Source organism: Phyllobates terribilis, unplaced genomic scaffold (assembly GCF_046119375.1).
Source record: "Phyllobates terribilis strain yellow unplaced genomic scaffold, ASM4611937v1 Scaffold_4__5_contigs__length_816908805, whole genome shotgun sequence".
Taxonomy (NCBI): Eukaryota; Metazoa; Chordata; class Amphibia; order Anura; family Dendrobatidae; genus Phyllobates; species Phyllobates terribilis.
Genome location: NW_027362764.1, coordinates 217,885,856 through 217,905,484, shown reverse-complemented (window position 1 = coordinate 217,905,484; position 19,629 = coordinate 217,885,856). Strand labels below are relative to the sequence as shown.

Below are 19,629 nucleotides of genomic sequence, written 5' to 3'. Positions count from 1 at the left end.
GTGTGTCTCGGGATCGGTGTTTTTGGTCTGTTTTTCTGGTTGGCGTATAAGTCCTGGAGGGCAAGTAGTGGTGTGGTTCAGAAACCTTTGTGGCCCATTGTCTAAGTGACTGAGGAGTCTACTGTAAGTGAGGAGAACCGAAAGAATGGGGAACCAAAATGCCAAAGAAGGCATTACTGCCAAAGACTTAGTAGTACGCAGAGAAGGGAAACAGGCACTGATTGGAATTGATAAAATATTGTGTAAGGCGGGAATGAATGAAAATGGAGAGATGAATGGAGAGAAATGGAAATCTTTCTTTAACTCCTATCATGGATGGCTGAAAGATAAGGGTCTGTTGAAGACAGTGGATGTATGGATGAATGCATGCGCTCATTTTGAAGGAAAGATTGAAGAACTAGGAGACGGATGTTACAGACTGACAAAACCGGAATGACAGATTTTTCTCCCTATCTGCCCGCGACGTCACCCCAGTACCAGAATTCCCAGGAACCCAATTGCTGGGTTTGCCCCAGATGTGGACAGCAGAATCCCTTGACAGTAGACATCTGTGTGGCATCTGGAGGACCGAGACCCCACCCAGCTAGTCTATTCTCAATGAGAACGGTAGTTGTGCCAGGAGCACCAGGAGCAGTAGCAGCAGCAGCAGAAGTAGGGGACGCAGTTGTTCCAGGTCAAGAAACCCGTACAATGTTAATGTATAGACCATGGAGTCCCTCAGAACAATTGGCGTTGATTTCCCAGTTGCCAGATCCGTCCCAGTCCCCGATGGGTTTTGCCAGAATGATAAGAACCATACAGGATATGTACAATGCAACTAGGTTGGATTTACAAGGGGTAATTAAGGGAAAATTGGCAGATGAAGCCCGCTATGATAGGTTAATAGATGAGACAAAAAAACAGTATGCCAATAGGACCGGACCCGTAGATGCAGAATCTAATGATGCAGCAGCCGGAGTTCTATTCGCAGCAGCGTTGGTAAAGGCTAGAGATGAGCGTTGTTCTACTCGAACTGTTCGCCAATCTCAAATTCGAGCTGTTTTGGGCGGTGTTCGAGCCGTTCGGCGAACACGAACAATTTGAGAAAAATTCGGCTGTTCGAGGTTATGTTCGATAACTGTTCGTGCACCAAAATCATAACTGGATTTTTTCTCAGTAATGATGAAAATTAATGTTAATACGCAGTTTGAGTGTACAGCGGGGTGGGGGGAGGGGCAGGGGATGGATCTCTGCAGGAACAATGAAGATCTCCATTTTTTTTTCTCTTTCCTGCATTTACAGTGGGGAGGTGCAATCTGTCAGCCTATCAGCAGCGCACACACGGAGCGAAGTGCTTTTTTTCACACAAGCAAGGGCATGTGTCATTGGCAGTGTATGTCACATGTCCTTGCCCTATAAGACCAAGCCATTTTCCCCGTCGCCACCATTTTCTCACTGCTGCAGCTGCGTGTTAGACGGCACCGCTGTTGCTGTGTGCGCTATACCTTGTTAATTTCAAGCCAATTTTCGCACAAATATACAGATAGCTTGGGAGTAGGGAATAGTTGTGATTGCAGTCCTTTTAAGGACTAGGTTACAGCATTTCCTACGACTTTTATCAGGCAGGTCTGTGCTCTTAAATAGATAGGTTGTGGGAGTAAAGACTAATTGTAATTGGAGTCCTTTTCAGGACTAGGTTACATCAGTTCCTATCAGTTTTTGCCAGGCAGGTCTGTGCCAGTGCTGTGCAAGTTTTTTTCACAGCATTTGGCTGAATCTAGCAAAGCTAATCCTTTTTGGCCTATTGCAGAGTGTGTTAGTCAGTGGAGTAGCCTATCTGTGTTGCAAGATATACCACCTGTGTATAGAATACCAATTTTTTTACTGCACCTAGTGAAGTAAAATCTTTTGGGCATAGCATCATTCTATTAGTCCATCTATACTGACCTCCATCAGGTTGCAAACTGAATCTAATTTTTTTCTGCATCTAGCTCTGAAAAAATATTTGGCCTTCTAGCAGTGTGTGGGACTTGTTCTATTAGTCCACCTATACTGACCTCCATCAGGTTGCAAACTGAATATATTTTTTTCTGCATCTACCTCTGAAAAAATTTTGGGCTTCTAGCTGTGTGTGGGACTTGTTGTATTAGTCCATCTATACTGACCTCCATCAGGTTGCAAACTGAATATATTTTTTTCTGCATCTACCTCTGAAAAAATATTGGGCTTCTAGCTGTGTGTGGGTCTTGTTCTATTAATCCATCTATACAGACCTCCATCAGGTTGCAAACTGAATATAATTTTTTTCTGCATCTAGCTCTGAAAAAATATTTGGCCTTCTAGTAGTGTGTGGGACTTTCTCTGTTAGTCCATCTATACTGACCTCCATCAGGTTGCAAACTGAATATATTTTTTTCTGCATCTACCTCTGAAAAAATATTGGGCTTCTAGCTGTGTGTGGGTCTTGTTCTATTAATCCATCTATACTGACTTCCATCAGGTTGCAAACTGAATATAATTTTTTTCTGCATCTAGCTCTGAAAAAATATTTGGCCTTCTAGTAGTGTGTCGGACTTTCTCTATTAGTCCATCTATACTGACCTCCATCAGGTTGCAAATTAAAAATAATTTTTATCTGCATCTACAGTACCTCTGAAAAAATATTTGGGCTTCTAGCTGTGTGTGGGACTTGTTGTATTAGTCCATCTATACTGACCTCCATCAGGTTGCAAACTGAATATATTTTTTTCTGCATCTACCTCTGAAAAAATATTGGGCTTCTAGCTGTGTGTGGGACTTGTTGTACAGTCATATGAAAAAGTTTGGGCACCCCTATTAATCTTAAGCTTAATGTTTTATAAAAATTGGTGTTTTTGCAACAGCTATTTCAGTTTGATATATGTAATAACTGTTGGACACAGTAATGTTTCTGCCTTGAAATGAGGTTTATTGTACTAACAGAAAATGTGCAATCTGCATTCAAACAAAATTTGACAGGTGCATAAGTATGGGCACCTCACCAGAAAAGTGACATTAATATTTAGTAGATCCTCCTTTTGCAAAAATAACAGCCTCTAGTCGCTTCCTGTAGCTTTTAATGAGTTCCTGGATCCTGGATGAAGGTATTTTTGACCATTCCTCTTTACAAAACAATTCCAGTTCAGTTAAGTTTGATGGTCGCCGAGCATGGACAGCCCTCTTCAAATGATCCCACAGATGTTCAATGATATTCAGGTCAGGGGACTGGGATGGCCATTCCATAACATTGTAATTGTTCCTCTGCATGAATGCCTGAGTAGATTTGGAGCGGTGTTTTGGATCATTGTCTTGCTGAAAGATCCATCCCCTGCGTAACTTCAACTTTGTCACTGATTCTTTCACACTATTGTCAAGAATCTGCTGATACTGAGTGGAATCCATGCGTCCCTCAACTTTAACAAGATTCCCGGTGCCGGCATTGACCACACAGCCCCAAAGCATGATGGAACCTCCACCAAATTTTACTGTGGGTAGCAAGTGTTTTTCTTGGAATGCTGTGTTTTTTTGCCACCATGCATAACGCCTTTTTGTATGACCAAATAAATCAATCTTGGTTTCATCAGTCCACAGGACCTTCTTCCAAAAAGAAATTGGCTTCTCCAAATGTGCTTTTGCATACCTCAGCTGACTCTGTTTGTGGCGTGCTTGCAGAAACGGCTTCTTTCGCATCACTCTCCCATACAGCTTCTCCTTGTGCAAAGTGCGTTGTATAGTTGACCGATGCACAGTGACACCATCTGCAGCAAGTTGATGCTACAGCTCTCTGGAGGTGGTCTGAGGATTGTCCTTGACTGATCTCACCATTTTTCTTCTCTGCCTTTCTGATGTTTTTCTTGGCCTGCCACTTCTGGCCTTAACAAGAACTGTCCCTGTGTTCTTCCATTTCCTTACTATGTTCCTCACAGTGGAAACTGACAGGTTAAATCTCTGAGACAGCTTTTTGTATCCTTCCCCTGAACAACTATGTTGAATAATATTTGTTTTCAGATCATTTGACAGTTGTTTTGAGGAGCCCATGATGCCACTCTTCAGAGGAGATTCAAACAGGAGAACAACTTGCAAGTGGCCACTTTAAGTAGCTTTTCTCATGATTGCATACACCTGGCTATGAAGTTCAAAGCTCAATGAGGTTACAAAACCAAAAAAAGTGCTTTAGTAAGTCAGTAAAAAGTAGGAAGGAGTATTTAAAACAAGAAAATGATAAGGGTGCCCATACTTATGCACCTGTCAAATTTTGTTTAAATGCAGATTGCACATTTTCTGTTAGTACAATAAACCTCATTTCAAGGCATAAACATTACTGTGTCCAACAGTTATTACATATATCAAACTGAAATAGCTGTTGCAAAAACACCAATTTTTATAAAACATTAAGCTTAAGATTAATAGGGGTGCCCAAACTTTTTCATATGACTGTATTAGTCCATCTATACTGACCTCCATCAGGTTGCAAACTGAATATATTTTTTTCTGCATCTACCTCTGAAAAAATATTGGGCTTCTAGCTGTGTGTGGGACTTGTTGTATTAGTCCATCTATACTGACCTCCATCAGGTTGCAAATTGAATATAATTTTTTTCTGCATCTAACCCAGCCAATAGTTTTGGCCTAATACCACAGTTTGGCCACTCAGCTCTGCTCGGTTACCATCCATTGTTTTTTTGTGCAAACAACTCCAGAGTTGTGAATTAGTTAACCACCAAAATGAGTGGAAAAAGGCCTGCTGCTGGTGGAAAGGGGAATAGGCGTGTTGGGAAGGGGAAAAAAGGTTGTGTCCGTGGGGTAGGTGTTAAAGCAACAGTAACATCTGCAGAAGAAAGACCATCTTCCAGCCAAACTAAAATGTCTACTTCTTTTAGCGGACAATGTGATAAGATCCCTTTCTTACGGCCACGCCAATCGCTACAAATTAAAGATGAGGCACAAAAACAGCAGGTGCTTCAACAGATATCAAGTGCTCCTTTAAGTGGGCTCTCCTCCACATCAACTTCAACATCACAAATACTCCAGTCCTCAAAGGTGTCACCCAAATCGCACTTGCTTCCTCACAGCTCCCAAATCTCCAGCTGCCCGTCTGAGTATGAGGTAGAACAGATGGTTGAGTCTGCAGAGCTGTTTACTCATACTATAGCCTGGGAATCAGAGGTCGACTCCAGCGTTTCTGTGAATCCAGACGAGGAAATGATCTGCACTGATGTCCAGAATCTTTATGAGTCGGATCCAGGACCAGACGCAGAAGGTTCTGACCATAATGTAGACCCTCATTCCCAAACTGTAACTCCTGTTGGTGGAGACAATGAGGAAGACGATGATAAGACTCAAATACCTGATTGGAGCGACAACTTTAGTTTTTTGTCAGGGCAGGAACAGGTTGGCTCTGAGGACGACGGGTGTGATAACACACAGGGTGATGATGATGAGGTTGGACATCCCACTTACTGTCAACCCACAGTCAGCCAAGAGATGAGGTCAGCAGAGGAGGTGGAGGAAGATGCTAGTGACGACGAGGTCAGGTTGCGCCTTCCTGGACAGAGACGTAGTACTGGAAGCACGTCAACAACTGCATCCTCAAACACAACTCTGCCTCTCACCACAAGTCGTGGTGGCTCTTCAGGTCGCATGGGTGCTAAGCCTTGCATAGCCTGGGCATTTTTTCAGATCGATAAAGATGACCCAACTCGTGTTATCTGTAACATTTGTCAGCAAAAGCTAAGTAGAGGCCAAAAAATACATAGTTTGAGTACTTCATGCATGAACCGGCACATGGACATGAAGCATAAGTTGCAGTGGGAAGCTCAGTGTGCTACAATGCGGCCTAGCCGGCCGGGCCAACCACCGTCTGCCATATCTTGTGCATCCGCGGCCTCTTCATCCTCTGTGACTGGGGGGACAGCAGTCACACCTGTTTTGGGGCGCAGACCTGCCACCTCTTTACCCGCAACAGCCAGCGTGATTGGCAGGTCATCATTTTCTTTGGAGGTGGTAACACCAGCTGGTGTTGAGCGCTGTCCAACATCGATAGCACCACCTTTGGATCAAGGCAACCTAACATGTCCGCCTGCATCTTCCTCACAGACCGGCAGTTTGCCGGGGACACCCTTATCAACCCCGTCTAAGCACAATAGCCAGCCCTCGGTCCCTCAGATGTGGACAAGTAAAAGACCATTTCCTCCTAGCCATGAGAAAGCTAAGAGGTTGAATTTCACCGTCTGCAAGCTCTTGGCTACAGAAATGCTGCCTTTCCGCCTGGTGGACACAGAGGATTTTCGAGACCTTATGTCCGTCGCAGTGCCCCAGTACCAGATGCCCAGTTGGCACTACTTCTCAAAGAAAGGTGTGCCTGCGCTCCACCAGCATGTCGCACACAACATCACCGCTTCTTTGAGAAACTCTGTGTGTGACAGGGTGCATTTCACCACAGACACTTGGACGAGTAGGCATGGACAGGGGCGTTACATGTCGCTGACTGGGCACTGGGTAACTATGGTGACAGCAGGACAAGGGGCTGCTGTCCAAGTCTTGCCGTCCTCACGAGTTGTGCGTCAATCCTCTTTATGTCAAAGTTCCTCCACTGCTTCTGCCTCCTCAACCTCCTCTCGGTCTTCCACCTGCACCCAAAGCCTGTCTGGTCATGCCACAAGCTTTCTAACTGTGCAGAAGGGATCCTGCACACCTCCTTACTATGCTGGCAGTAGGGCTCAACGTCATCAGGCGGTTTTTACTTTGAAATGTCTGGGAAATGTGAGTCACACAGCTGAGGAGTTGTGGTCAGCTCTGGAGAACCAATTTCATGAATGGCTGTCTCCACTGGACCTGAAACCAGGGAAGGCCGTGTGCGACAATGCTGCAAACCTGGGTGCGGCCCTTCGCCGGGGCAATGTCACACACGTGCCTTGTATGGCTCACGTGTTGAACCTGGTTGTCCAGCAATTTTTAGCCCACTATCCCAGACTAGATGGCCTTCTGCAGAGGGCACGGTCGCTGTGTGCTCACTTCCGCCGTTCGCATCCCGCAGCTCAGCGACTTACATCTCTACAGAAGTCGTTGGGCCTGCCACTTCACCGGCTAAAATGCGATGTGCCTACCCGGTGGAATTCAACTCTGCACATGTTGCAGCGACTGTGGCAGCACCGACAAGCCCTGGTGCAATACGTTCTGACGTATAGCCTGGGCCAACGAGATCCAGAGGTGGGGCAAATCACGCTGGAGGAGTGGTCTCAGATCAGGGACCTATGCACCCTTCTGCACAGTTTTGAAATGGCGACGAAGATGTTTAGTGCTGATGATGCCATTATCAGCATGACTATTCCGGTGATTTACATGCTGGAGCACATGTTAAACAGAATTCGGAGTCAGGTGGTGGCACAAGAGGAGGTGGAGGAAGTAGAGGAGGAGGAGTTGTATGCGGAAGGGCTAACATCTGCAAGGTCCAGACGGTCGGCAGCACCAAGGCGGCAGGCATGTGAGGGTGGGGGAGATGGTTTTACCAGGGCGCATGGTAGCAGCCAAACTAGTGAGGAAGGTGCAGGAGCCCAGGAAGAAGTGGAGGACGAACTGATGGAAGACTCATCAGATGAGGGAGACCTTGATCACATTTCTGTTGTGCGAGGTTGGGGGGAGAGGACAGAGGAAGGAAGCATGATTGTTACCTCGCCACCAACACAACAGGGACTTGGTGCTCCTGGATGCGCAACACACATGAGTGCCTTCTTGCTGCACTACCTGCAACATGACCCTCGAATTGTGAGAATTAGAAATAATCCTGACTACTGGGTTGCCACACTGTTAGATCCCCGGTACAAAAGTAAATTTGCCGAAATTATTCCTGCCATAGAAAGGGATGCACGCATGCAGGAGTATCAGCAGAGACTGTTGCAGAATCTTACATGTGCTTTTCCACAAAACACCAGTGGTGCACGTAGTGAATCTCACAGTTCCAACTTGCCAACCGTGGGACCGTCAAGTGTTCAGCACTCAAACCGTAACAGAACCACAGTATCTGCTGGTAACATCAATTTTGCGGAATCATTTCACCACTTTTTTAGCCCATCCTTTGCAAGGCCACAGGAGACAAGAAGTCTGACACATAGTCAACGCCTAGAGACGATGGTACAGGAGTATCTCCAAGTAAACATTGAAGCCACGACTGTGTCACTGGACCCTTGCTCTTTTTGGGCTTCCAATCTGGATAAATGGCCGGAGCTAGCCACTTACGCCTTGGAGATCTTGTCATACCCCGCAGCCAGCGTTCTGTCTGAACGTGTGTTCAGCGCTGCTGGTGGTGTGCTGACAGATAAGCGCACGCGGCTCTCCACTGATAATGTAGACAGACTCACGTTCATAAAGATGAACAAATCATGGATCCGAAACGACTTTTCTACCCCTGTGTCATCCTGGGGAGAGTAAAAGCTTGATGATTGGTTAAAATCACCCTACCAACCGTTTTAAGCTTTCAAATTACTAATCATGTTTATCTGTATCTTGACTGGAAAATAATTTGGGCTTTGTAGCAGTGTGCAGCACTGATCCTATTAGGCCATCTATAATAAGCTCCACCAGATTTAAAATTAAAAATAATTTTTAGCTGCATCTAGCCCGGAAAATAATTTTGGGGCTCCGAGATGCGCAAGACACATAAGTGCCTTCTTGCTGCACTACCTGCAGCATGACCCTCATATTGTCAGAATTCGAAGTAATCATGACTACTGGGTTGCCACACTCTTAGATCCCCCAAACTTTTCGATCAACCTTTTCATTTTAATAAAGACCAAAAAAATGGTCATTTTTGAAATTATAAGCATTAGCAGGTTGTTAGAAACTGAAATCAAACAGTTTTCAACTCAAAACTTTATTCTAGGTGATGTTACATTTTCACATAGGACCCCTTGTTCGAAAGGAGCTTCTGAACTCTCTCGTCCATTGAATTTGTCAGGTTTTGGATGGTTTCTGCTTCAATTGTTTTGCATGAGGACAGAATACCCTCCCAGAGCTGTTGCTTAGATGTGAACTGCCTCCCGCCATCATAGACACTCCTTTTAATGATGCTCCAAAGGTTCTGAATGGGGTAGAGGTCAGGGGAGCATGGGGGTCACACCATAAGTTTGTCCCCTTTTATGCCCATATCAGCCAGAGATGCAGATGTTTTATGTGCAGCATGAGATGGTGCATTATCATGCAGAAAAATGATCTTGCTGTGAAATACACGGTTCTTCTTCTTGAACCATGGCAGGAAGTGCTGTTTGAGAAAATCCACATACATTATGGAGTTCATCTTTAGCGCCTTCAGGGATCCTAAAGGGGCCGACAATCTCTCTCCCCATGATTCCAGCCCAAAACATTACTCCACCTCCTCCTTGTTGGCGCTGTAGCCGTGTTTGCGTGGGGTGTCCATCAACCAGCCATCCTCCACTCCATCCATCTGGACCATCGAGCGCTGCACGGCACTCATCCGTGAACAAAACAGTTTTGAAATCAGTCTTCATGTAATGTTTGGCCCACTGGAGCCGTTTCTGCTTGTGTGAAGTGGATAGAGGAGGTCGACAGGATGGCGTATGCACAGCTGCAAACCTCTGAAGGACCCTGCATCTTGTTGTTCGGGGGACGTTGGAGGCACAAGCAGCTTCAAAAACTTGTCTGCTGCTATGACAAGGCTTTTTTGCCGCTGCTCTTTCAACCTGACGTAATTGCCTGTAGGAAAGAGTCCTCAATTTGCCCTTATCAGCACGCACACGTGTGTACTGTGAATCAGCTACATACTTCTTGATTGCCAAGACACTTCATCCTGATCATCGCACAATGTTGATTGTAGTCATGCCTTGACCTAAACACTCCACAATTTGTTGCTTCTCAGCAGCCGACACATCCTTTTTCTTTCCCATTTTGGCAGAAAATGTAGGCTGCTTAATAATGTGAGAGAGCCTTCTTAAGTAGTCTTGCCTTTCATTGGACACACCTGCCAAACTAATTAGCACAGGTGTCTGCAATTGCTTACAGTGATATAAAGAGTCCTGACACACATCACCATCAATGAGTTTAACTGACAAACAAACAAATTCTTCCCTTATCACTCCTAAACACTTTTTGCATAATAATTTGGAACGCAGTGTACATGTGCTTTTCCACAAAACACCAGTGGTTCACGTAGTGAATCTTACAGTTCTAACTTGCCAACCGTGGTCTGTATGGAATTGTTCAATAAAGGGCCCAAAATTAAGATAACATAGATGGGAGAGGTCTCTATGAATAGGAATTCCTAAGTATTTGATACCCTGTGAGGGCCAGGCAAAGGGAAAGTTGGACTGGATGGAATCCTATATGGATTTGGGGAGGGAGACATCGAGGGCCTCAGACTTCGCTGCATTGATTTTAAAATTTTACCATGTAACAAAGTGATCTATTTCAGCCATAACAGCAGGGATGGATATATGTGATTGAGTGATATATACTAGGACATCATCAGCAAATAGAGAGCACTTGTACTCGGTGCCTCCCACCTCAATCCATCTAATATTGGGGTTATGGCGAATTGATGAGAGCAGGTGCTCCGTCACTAGGATGTATAAGAGAGGGGACAGAGGACATCCCTGCCTTGTCCCATTGGTGATTGTGAAAGGTGATGAAAATGTTCTGACGCACCCCCTGGGCCTTGGGACACCCGGAGCCGGACCCTTTTTGGTGGATGCTGGTGGTTGTAGTCTTCGTGGCGGCGACCCGGTTCCGTGGCTCAGGGCGGTCAAACCAGTGGCGGAACTATTTATGTGGTTTTGATGTTTAAATGTCCGACTACGCCACCCGTGGATTGCGGTCAGAGTGAACCGCCGCTACAGGGCAGACCGCTGAGGCTGGTTTTGTGGGTGCAGCAGAGCGTAGCATAACTCCCCACGGGAGGAGTATAGCCTCAGGGCAGTGTATGCGGAGGATGGGGGTGATGGTGCACGGCAGCAGCAGTAACGACACGGAGTCAGTGATGCAGTCCAGGGCCTTTACTCACAGTTCTTATTATCCAGACCACGTCTGCAGGTAACGGCTGCCCACGTCGTACTGTGCTCACCAGGTGAGGGGCTCAGACAACTCCCAGATAACTTTGGAGCACTTCACAGGACCCCCTTTGTGTGTCCTTTGTCTGGCCTTTCTTACCAACACTTCTGTCCGGCTGCCTCGGGCCTCCTCTTGGTAAACTTGGCGGCAGTTTCCCTGACCCTATGTGGTGCCTTCCTAGCGGGTGTAGCGAGGGGCTGCGCCACATAAAATGTCAGAGCCTCCGGTTTCTAGCTGAGGGTCGTTTCCTGCCTCCACTAGTTCGGGGACCGGTCTCCCCCTTTGGCCTGACCCCTCCACGCAGGTGGATTCGGGCATGCGGTGGCGACTCGCCCGTCCGCACCCCTGGGATCCCTTCATTCCTCGTTCCTGGAGCCTTCTCCGCTCCTCTTCCTTCCTTCTTCCTCTTCCAGGCCTGGGCCTCTGTTACTAGGCCCGCCTCCGGAGCAGAGCTCATGCAGAGCCCCTGCTCCCTGCCACTTCTGCTCAGACTTCTCTGCACTGAACTAAGATGGTGCCCACCTTTTATACTCCCTTCTCAATGCACCCAGGAACTGCTTCCTCCCTGCTCCTGCACTACAGGGTTCCCCTTCCTCAGTGTTCCCTCCCCCCACTCCAGCCAGGGACAGGGACTGTCGTGCCCATCTCAGGGGCATATTGGTCGCCCTGCCCCACGGCAATGTGGTGTAATGCATGCAGGTGTCGGGTCCTGATCCACACTCCATCCTTACCTGAGAGTGAGATATCACACCTCTGGGTGAGGTGCAATACGTCTGTAGCAACCAAGCCCTCAGGGTGCTACAGTTCCATTTATCTTCAGCTTAGGTGACGTATTGCGATACAGGGCCGTGATTTTGGCTATAAAAGGGTCCCCTAGACCCCTACCCCAAGCTTTTTAAGAGAATCATATATGGCGTGCCAGGAGACTCTATGGAATGCTTTCTCAGCATCCAACGAGAGTATCTAATTACAAATTTTTAACTGCATCTAGCCCAGGAAATACTTTGTGCCTAGTAGCAGTGTCTGCTAGTCAGCGGATTATCCCGGCTGTTAAGCAAGCTACACCACCTGTAGTTTAGACACTTAATTTTTTCAAAGGAAATGCTTCGGGACCATGGGATACTTAGTGAAGAGCATCAGGAGGCACCCCAAGGCATAGGGGCTGGGACTGGCAGTAGGATGCCTTGCGGTGGACAGCCGAGCTCGATCCTTATAAAAGCTTTTTAACTGCAGCAGCTTTAGTGGACGCTACTGGAGCTGGAATTACCGCGGCTGCTGGCATGAGACTTGCCCTCCAATAGATCCTTGTAAATGGATTTAAAGTGTATTCATTCAAATTAGAGAGACAATTTAAATTAAAAAGCTTAGAGCTGCCTCCACCACAGGGGGGCTCGCTCGACCCACCAGCGTACAGGCACCAGTATTGGGAGAGGGGGGCTGGCCGTCAGGGTTCACCGCGGCTCTGGCACAAACCCGGCGACACGGAGGTGGCACGGGCAGGAGCGGACTGGCCGTGTCGGCTTCTCACTTTTTGGATTTTAGAAGGGCATGACATGCCTATATCTGTGTCTCCCCCTCCTTTTACTCCTCCACCTCTTTTATTTTCGCATGACTATATGTACTTGTCACTTTTCCATGTGTTAGTTATGTCTTCTGAGCAGTTTGTCAGCTTTTGGACACCTTTGAAGGTGTTTTCTATGTGTTTCTATGTGTTTTTGTTTGCCTGCCATTGGTTTTAACGGTGTTCGAAGGTGTTCGACGAACAGTTCGACGAACAGTTCGGCGAACACACGGGTGTTCGACGAACCGAACCAAACTCGAACACTACGGGGGTGGCTCAACACTAGTAAAGGCATGTAAAGACAGACAGGCAGAGAGGCAGATTACACTACAAGACCGGGTTCAAGGTAAGGAAGAAGACCCCAAAGATTACTTTTGGGCATTAAGGAGAACTTGGTCAGAAATGGGATTTATTCCCGAAAATAAGACTAGTGAGAGGGTATTAGCAAGTGCTTTCGTGAATGGACTAAAGACGGAGATTGCAGAGAAGGTAAAAGCAAGTAGACCAGACTGGAGATCAGTGAAAGCAGAAGATTTGGCTAGAATAGCCCAGGGAGCACAGCATGACATAGCGCAGGCAAAGAGAGCTGCCAGAGTACACATAGTAGAGACTACCCCTAGAAACAACAGAGACAAAGGACGGACTGCAGGAGGGGGACAGACACTATGTTACGGATGTAAAAAGCCAGGACATTTTAGAAAGGACTGTAGGACCAACCCGTATCCAAATGCTCAGAGTACGGGTCCTCCAGCCGACCAAACAACACCCCCATAGGATAAGGGTAGCTTGCACATGAACCCCCTCATCTCCTTACCCCCAACTCCCAGTTGTATAGTGCAGGTGAACCTACCAGGGGGACATGAAATCGATTTCCAAATAGATACGGAGGCTGACAATTCAGTAATTACGCAAGGTGATTGGCCATACACTGACACTGATTTTTCACATCATGTCATTGCCACCCCCTTCAATTCCCCGTCTGTCCTGCTCCCTGTCACCAAGAGAATTCCCCTGCAAATTCAAGGAGCTGCTGTACATAGCCAGCTCATGGTATCGCCCCGAGGCCAATGTAATCTTTTGGGAAATGATGTGTTGTCCCAATTACAAGCACATATTGAATATCATTCCGATGGCACTGTCACCATGACCCCAGTTTTAAAACCAAGTACCCTTTGCAAAATTATGTCGCTAGATATTGCAGGAATATAAGAGAAAAATGAGTTTCCCCCGATATTGGAGCATGCTGTGCCACATGACTTTTGGGCCTCAGACAAAACAGATGTCGGTAGGTTAAGAGTTCAACCAGTAATGGTGAAATTAAAACCAGGAGCAATCTTACCTCAACAGAGGCAGTATCCCCTTAGCTCGGCTCAGGAGAATGCCATAGCCCAGCAAGTCCAAAAATTACTACACAGGGGAGTCCTAGTCAAAACCCAGTCCCCTTGCAACACTCCCCTGTTCCCAGTAAAGAAAAAGAGCATGCCAGGACAACCAGCCACATATAGAATGGTCCATGACCTCCGGTTGGTTAACAAAGCCACAGAACTTCTAACACCAGTTGTGCCGAACCCGAATACTCTTCTGTCACAGATACCTTCTAACTCTCTTTGCTTTTCAGTGGTCGATTTGGCAAATGCATTTTTCAGTGTACCATTACATCCTGACTGCCAGTACCTGTTTGCTTTCACGTTCCAGGGCAGTCAATATACATGGACAGTGTTGCCACAGGGTGCCCAGAATTCACAGTTAATTGATGCGCTACAACTACCCAAAAAAGTAGCTGTCATAAAGGTAAGAGCACATACCAGACGCACCGACCAGGTGAGTAGAGGAAACGTGATGGCAGATGCAGCAGCAAAAACATCAGCCTGTAAGCCGCAACAAGGGCCAACAGTACGTCAGTTAAGTGCCCCTAAAAACCCCTTTGTGTCGGAGGACATCTTATCCCAAATGCAGGCTCAGGCTCAAAAGGAGGAAGTTGATAAGTGGTTAAAGGAAGGTGCATGCCTAAATGAAGCAAATGGGGTATGGGGGAAAGGGACACGACGATGCCTTCCAAGGGCACTGTACCCAGTGGCTGGCCAGATGCTACATGGGCCGGTACACCAAACTAAAACTGCTGTGATGAGTGTGATGCAGAAACATTGGGTGGCACCAGGATTCTTCACCTGTATTAAACAACTAATAAAAGGGTGCATGATATGTGCTACACATAATCAGGGTAGAGTAGTTAAAACACCACTCAAACACACCCCCCGGCCCCTCTATCCATTCCAGAGACTGCAAATTGATTATATTCAGCTGCCAAAGTCAGGATCATGGGAATATGTGTTGGTCTGTATTGATTTGTTCTCAGGATGGCCAGAGGCTTTCCCGATTGCCAAAGCCACGGCTGCGGCAACCGCAAAGAAACTGCTTGTGGAGGTGGTCTGCAGGTATGGGGTACCAGAGGTAATTGAGTGTGACAGAGGTACACACTTCACAGGTGAAATAACGAATGAAGTCATGTCAGCTCTAGGAATTCAACAAGCATTCCATACCCCATATCACCCACAAAGTAGTGGTAAAGTGGAAAGACTGAATGGGACATTGAAATTAAAAATTCAAAAAGCCATGGCTGAAACAGGAAAACCATGGCCGGATTGTTTACTGCTTGCTCTGTTTTCAGTAAGATATACGCCCAATAAAAAGACTGGACTCTCTCCATATGAGATATTGTTTGGCAACGTACCTAGCCTAGGGTGTTTCTATCCGCAAGCATTAGAAGTGAACAACCATGTGCTAAGTTCCTACGTGAGGGCTTTACACAAAAAGATTAAGCAAATACATGATAATGTCTTCAGGTCTCTTCCAGATCCAGATCAAGACTCCAGCAGCCATACGCTGCAACCTGGAGACTGGGTGGTTATAAAAAGACACGTGAGGAAAAGCCTAGATCCACGGTTTGATGGACCCTTTCAAGTTCTTCTGACCACAAGCACAGCCGTTAAGCTAGAGGGAAAAGAGGCCTGGATCCACGCGTCCCATTGCAAAAAGATACTAGGAGAACCAGCGGACAAAGAATGAAGACATTGTTTATACTTACCTGCACCCTTGCGACCACAGGTGCATGGACTACGTTGGGCACTACAGATGGAGGCGACAATAGATTCATTAAACACCATCTTGCTCTAATCGATGGACTAAAGGAGCAAAACCAGACTAGTGCTAATTGTTGGATATGTACACATGCCCCTGTGACATCCACTAGCATACCCTTTCTCGCTGTTCCAGTCTCATGGGAAGAGATAAACTTTTGGGTGAACTGTTCAGATATTTGGGCCAATAATGCCACACAGAGATTGTGGAATACCACTGTTGGGATTCCCGTAGTAGGGTGGACAAAATTTCCCTGGTGGCAAGGGAACCTGACGGGTCAAATAATTCCCAGGTTGTATATAGCATTTAAAGGAGGGGAGTGGGTACCTCGTAACAAAACAAAAATTACTGATCTAGGGAAAATACCTGAACAAGGATTAAAAATTAAGGAGACTTTATGATGAGGCCAACCTCAAGAATCAGGATTCCTGGTGGGCAAACACCTTTTCCTTTCTAAATCCCGTTAATTGGTTTAAAGGTATCGGTGGGTGGTTGGCTGGTATAGTGCAAGCTATTTTTCAGGTTTTGCTAATGTGTCTTGCGGTTTATTTGGTTTTTAAGTTTTTTCTAATGTGTATTCAGCGTTGTACTAAAAGAAAATATAGAAATTCATATTGATAAATGAAGGAACAAAAGGACGGAATGTTATAGCAGAAGATGAGGTCCCTCAAGTTTAAAGGCCCCATCTATGCTATATAAGTCTGACAGTTACTTTAGGTCAAAACAACAGCTAAATGTTCCTTCCTTGTATCAATAGAGACTAACGTGTCCTTGCTAGTCATCAGAATGTATCTGATTAAATGTGTCTAATTAAATGTGTCCGATTGGATGTTTCAACACAAGCATAGACATCACGAGAACAGAAACAAGTCTTTGTGTGCTGAATTGTATAATCGGACCATATATGGTAAATCCGTTTCCTGCCTTCAGGGTGTATATAAACCCTATGCTTTGTAATAAAGTTAGAGCTTGTTTGACACATACATCCTGTCATGTGTCTCATTCTCTCCGATATCGTAATCCAAGGATAGAAGACCCAGAAAGCAGTGACGTCACAGCGTTCATCATTTGAATGCTGCAACGCACATGTGGCTGGGGCCGTGAAAGCACTGACGCTGCTATGTGAGCGTTCTGTGAGCAGAGAGCTGCACATAGCTGCAACGCTGCAACTGTGGCCCCGCCACAGCAGCAGGGAGCAAGGTGAGTATCTTTTTTTAAAATCAAACAGTACTATGTGGGGACCATTATATGTGGGGCCATATTATATGGATCATACTATATGGGGGCCATTATATGATATGGATCATACTATGTGGGGAATAATATGCACTCACGGTCACAGAATAGCGTATCTCCCAACTTTTAAAGACAAAGTCATTTTTCACCTGTTGAACTCCCTTAGTGTTCTCACCAACAAACTGTACAGAAAAGGCTGCATAGAAAAGATACACTCCTATTTAAAAACAGCGATTTGCATGTGGACTGCTTTGGTTTGAGTGTCAGGGCTGATTTTCAGTCCCAGTCCGGCACTGATCTGAACATTCCCACAGACTATAAAGGGTATGTGGTCTATCTGTGAAAATAATGGATAGAACACAAATGTTAAACACAGATATCTGTATGAGGACTAACATGCTGATGGGGAAAGAAACTACTTACAATAATGGAACATATTAAAGCTTGAGAATAAAATATGTAGAGAAGAAATATTGTAAAGTATAAATAGCAATTTGGTGAAAACTTATTCTGTACACCGGGCTACTAAAGAAAACATGAAATATAACCACAGGGTTTCCTACCAGTTGTTGAAATATTGGTATATATTATACTCATATATTTTGTGCTACGATTTTCACTAAAATGTGTGCCTTATAAAGAATTTGTAGTTTCAACAAACTTTGCAAACTTAATACTACAGGTAAATATATTACACTTGGCAATGCATCTTACCAGATCAAACTGTTTCCTTCTCCACTTATCAGACAACTCTTACTCTTCCTCTTCCCCTGCCTCCAATACTTGTCTTCCACACTGAATAACCAGCTCAAATCTATCTCTCAATCTTGCTCAGACAAGATGGACTGTAGGTGTCATGTGACACAGTCCATTATCCTCTATGTAGGGGGAAGAAGGGATGAGGAGCAGGGAACAGAAACAGGCAGAGGGAGAAATAGTTAACTTATGAACAACTCTTTTACTTCACCTCATAGCTGATTCCCACCCAGACAGCTCAGCTCTGTTGTATAATCTCCTTTCTGTTTCAGATTGTCTCTGTGTGATAAAAAATGAATGAAGCGCAGGAATCCCACTGTATGTGCTGTACTGTGCATGGTAGAAATCACTGCAGCTTGTCTCCTTTCCCACAGCTCCCAGTGGATTGCAAATTAGAGATAGATCATGCAGAGGGGTAAACTTACGAAAATGCAGGATACAAGTCATATAATGGCCAGATATAGTGTTATTCTTCAAGTATACGCACAGGACAGCTTATTCTGAAAAGTTACTTAAAAGTACAGATAATCTTTAAACCCACTAACTCATGTGTGAGTACATGGTACAGTAAATAACATTAAATTAGTGAAATGATAATATTTTATTCCTGAACATTATGAGTAGTATATGTAATATGTATGTGTAAATTTAACATTTGTTCTATAATGTATATATATGATATAGATTATATATAATTGTTCTGGAATTTCTTTAAATAAAACATGAAGACAAGCTTCACTACCTAAGCCCAAGAGCAGCCGTGTGTCCATGCAAGTTATCACAGTGTTTTAGTACACGATTTAAAGGTGATTTCTAATTGATTTTTTATTGCTAATGGCCACATTGCTCTGCTAATATGAAATGGTACAAGAAAAGAAAAAGGGAGAGCTCTATTATAGATTTTGCATTAAAGCATATCTGTTTCGAGTAATTTTTCAGAATAAGCTGTCATGTGAGTACATGAGGGATAACACTAATTCCAGCCATTATATGACATGTACACTGCATTTTTCACCAGTTTTCCCTTCTGCAGGCTTTATTTAATTTCAGTTTTCTCTGACCTAGCAGAGAAATGGATTATGGCTCTTCTTTCTCTGTAGCACACAGAGAGAAGCAAAAACAGCAAAATGGAGGACATTATGCAGCATCACTGAGCTGTGTGGCTGTGAATCCAACACTGAAGTGAAATACAGCGGATGAAATAAGCATTGAACACATCACTGATTTTTTAAGTAAAGTTGGAAGAAGGCACGTGGCCGAAATGCGGTAAAGGGGCATTGGCACCATCGGCTGGCCACATTTGTAAGTCCTCAGTTCCATATTTACCTTGGATAAGTTTGGTAGTGGTTACTCTCAATATGTTAGCACTGTGCACTTTAGTAATTATCTACGTTCTATTTATATGAGCCTTGGTAGCTCTTTGAGAGTGGTCTTAGCAACTACTTCCTCCTATTGACTATCTTCCTGGTATATATATTTTACGGATCCAGTGTGTGCCACTCTGTGGTGCCTATTATGGTTTCACTATTGATTCATTTGCTGCCACTTGATATTCTATATGTGTATTGTTTTTAACTTATTAATATCAATAAAGTGTATTTTTATTCATTATTCTTTATATGTACAGTACAGACCAAAAGTTTGGACACACCTTCTCATTTAAAGATTTTTCTGTATTTTCATAACTATGAAAATTGTACATTCACACTGAAGGCATCAAAACTATGAATTAACACATGTGGAATTATATACTTAACAAAAAAGTGTGAAACAACTGAAAATATGTCTTATATTCTAGGTTCTTCAAAGTAGCCACCTTTTGCTTTGATGGCTGCTTTGCACACTCTTGGCATTCTCTTGATGAGCTTCAAGAAGTAGTCACC

General features: G+C 44.9%; 1 protein-coding gene across 3 annotated transcripts in view; it reads right to left on the bottom strand.

The window, feature by feature from the left end:
* The window catches only part of NEK11 (NIMA related kinase 11), a 405,201-nt gene that overhangs the window by 103,426 nt on the left and 282,146 nt on the right, over window positions 1–19,629 (bottom strand). The gene's annotated exons all lie outside the window — the stretch shown is intronic.